General features: G+C 34.4%; 1 long non-coding RNA gene across 1 annotated transcript; it reads left to right on the forward strand.

Annotated features, from left to right (window-relative positions):
* Positions 1 to 1,038: 1,038 nt before the first annotated feature.
* LOC112213435 lies at positions 1,039 to 3,033 on the forward strand. The gene is made up of 2 exons (XR_002947338.2): positions 1,039 to 1,181; positions 2,578 to 3,033. It is a non-coding gene; the product is annotated as an uncharacterized LOC112213435 (long non-coding RNA).
* The last annotated feature ends 72 nt before the right edge of the window (positions 3,034 to 3,105 follow it).

Consider the following 3,105-nt stretch of genomic DNA (forward strand, 5'->3'; position numbering starts at 1 on the left):
TATTATTCGTTAATCTTATTATTCGTTAATCTTATTATTCGTTAATCTTATTATTCGTTAAACTCAATATTCGTTACACTTTGTAAGGTCTTTTATGTACGCGTAAATATAATCTCTGTTTTGTAAACCGATGGCTAATCCAAACGAAGAATCGTTACGCGCCCTAAATTCTAATGTTAACCCGACATATATAAAATACAAAAATCTGTACAACCTCCAATTCCTTACAAAATGCAAAAGATTTCATTTTGATTAAACTATCCTTGGCAGAATAATCGATGGCTTTATATAAAAAGAATAAATATTGAATTCGTAACCTTCCCCTTTCCGAACTTGATTAAAGACATCATCTAGCAACTGTAACATATTTACTAACTGTCTGTGTGTTGTTTACTAGCGAAGATGAAGAAAACGGTTCTCCAACGCCTCTGTGAACGGCATGTTCATTCGTTGTCGAAGAAAAGCAAGAGACAAACGGCAACATAATTTAGGGAGCAATTGACAATGGGAGTGGATTGGTTATAATCTCACAATCAGCACCATTTCTGGAATGGTATACGATGGTGTGGTAGCGTTTGTCTTCTGGCAGACAATGCTATAAAACACATTTTATTAATAAGATTTCAAAAGCATGGCAATAAAATAAATTTTCAATATAAAAAAGCCACCTTTTGTGTAAAAATATTGTCACCTGGAATTTTTCCCGACTTTACGTGTTTTGTAGGCTAATTGAATTGGTCAATTGCTATCTTAGGGTAACCAATAGACGCGAGCGTTTACCTTCTTCATCCATCAATTCTTTCTCATCCAATGAATTTGCAAACATTCCAATCCGCGTGGTACCCCCTCCTTATCTCGGAACTTCTAACGAATCTTGGAAAAATCAAATTTTACCCAGATTTACTCGTCTGTCGTCTACCGCACATAACCGAACCTAATGTCTACCAAAGAGATAGAACGTGATAAAGAAGAAGGATTTTTTATTGCACTTAATTTTATCATTTTTATTATCGTTTTGCGATGTTGTGTAGGAAGAATACTGCTACTCTTGCAGAGAATGATTCCGTAAGAAAATACTTACGTCTACATCGAAAGTAACAACAGTTGACATCGCAAATATCATCTGTATCACTTTCCGAAAGAAGACAATCTCCTTCATCAAGATTGAATTTGAGAAGTTGGTAAATACATAGAATTCGTACTGTGCATACGTGTATTTTGTATTTGTTAATGTTCTAAATTAACACACTAACGGCCGGCGATTTCTCAGTTAAATCTCGTTTCTGGCCACCATCTTTCTTAACTTTTTTGACATTTTCTGATAGCACTCATATGAACAGAGAATAGAGACGATATATGAATGTTTCTAATGTAAGGATCAAATGGTTCTTGCGTTTTTAAAGTTTGGTACTCTTAGCCTACTGCGCTTACTTTTACGTGATAACCGTTTAAACGGTAAATTTTATTATTTATTTAAACACATAATGTGTTCAGAATGTCGGAATATCACTTTACGATCAATATTGTGAGATCTTTCCGATTAAAATGAGTTAGCAAATATGCTTCGAACAATGTAGTGTCTGATGTCATTTTCATTATAAAAATATAAGTAACGTGTTGGTAAAAGCTTCATCACAAATCAAGAATAAGAAAATTTAAATTTTGAATTGAACTACTCAGTTTATCACAGGTCGTTCATATTTGTTGATTCTCAGTCCCTCCTTCTCTTTCACTCGCATTGTCCCTTTCTACGTTCGACACGTCTAGGATCTCAGTTTGGACATTTAGGATAGCTTATGTATCTTCATTATCGCAACACTTGAATACCGATTTTCGTACAATATCAAAATGTTTCCTGTATTATCAAAAAACGCAATAACAGTTGAGAAAGAGTTGTGCCTGCACACGAAGTTTAGCCAGTACTTCAATTAAAATATATTCACAATAGAAACATTTTAGCATTTTATGATATCCTAGAATTTACAATACAACAACTACATCCCTTTTCTCTATTCAACATCTACTACTGACTACGGAAATAATGGCGGATAATATTACTCGATCCGAGACCGAATATCGACGAAGCAACAATACAACAATAAATTTTTACCAATTATTTTTTTACCATATTATTACCAATATTTATGAATCTTTCATCAACATGTCCGTCATATTTTTGTAACTAAAATGAAGCGAAACACGATACAATTTGATAAAATCGGCTAAGTATCATAGGTTTCTTCGTAAACGAAAGACGACGCAATACGGAGGGGACGATCTCTGAAAAAGCGAGTACCGCAAGTTATCACCCAATGATTTTACGTCCCTGCGCGCGCCGAAACTTCGGAGCAAGCAGGCGAATCGATTTCTATTCCACATACAGCTCAGTTTTCTTCTTCAATAACTGATATCTTCGATGTATAATAATAAAGTACTATAAGAGATTTCTATCTGGTTTCCTCTCAGTCAGGCAATTTTAATATAAAACGAGATTCCTTGTCTCACGACATCAATATGCTTTCCGCGTTTTTACATGTTACTTTCGCTTATTATTAATATGTACTATTCTTTTAACAGGCAATCTCTTCCTAACATATTATACCTGCGACTCTTTAAGAAGCATGGATGTCCGTGCCGATCATTGTTTACCCAAAATCATCAAACAAAATCGTACAAAAAATACGAATAGAAGAGAAATCATACTGTATCCGAACAACCAATAAATTTATTACAAAATAAAAGAAAAAGAGAAGATGAACAAGAAAGACAGCCCGTTATCCAAAAACAACTGATCAGAAAAGAAGGACAAAAGCTAGAAGAGCGACATCTATGCAACCAGTACCGCTACCAACAATAACAAGAGGCAGATGAAGGAGGGATAAAATAATAAGAAGAAGAAAATGAATTATTTGGAAATACACCAATACTAGACTATACAAGAGTACCGTTAAGATTCGCTGAAAATGACGATTCGATTGAACGACTAGCAATTCAATCCCAGACAAGCTGCGACGTTCATATTAAGGAAAGCCTCACGTTCATATTAAGGAAAGACTAAGGAAAACATTCCGAGAAATAGAATTGCAAAATGAACATGCTCAACTG

Source organism: Bombus impatiens, unplaced genomic scaffold (assembly GCF_000188095.3).
Source record: "Bombus impatiens unplaced genomic scaffold, BIMP_2.2 scf_0654, whole genome shotgun sequence".
NCBI classification, from domain to species: domain Eukaryota; kingdom Metazoa; phylum Arthropoda; class Insecta; order Hymenoptera; family Apidae; genus Bombus; species Bombus impatiens.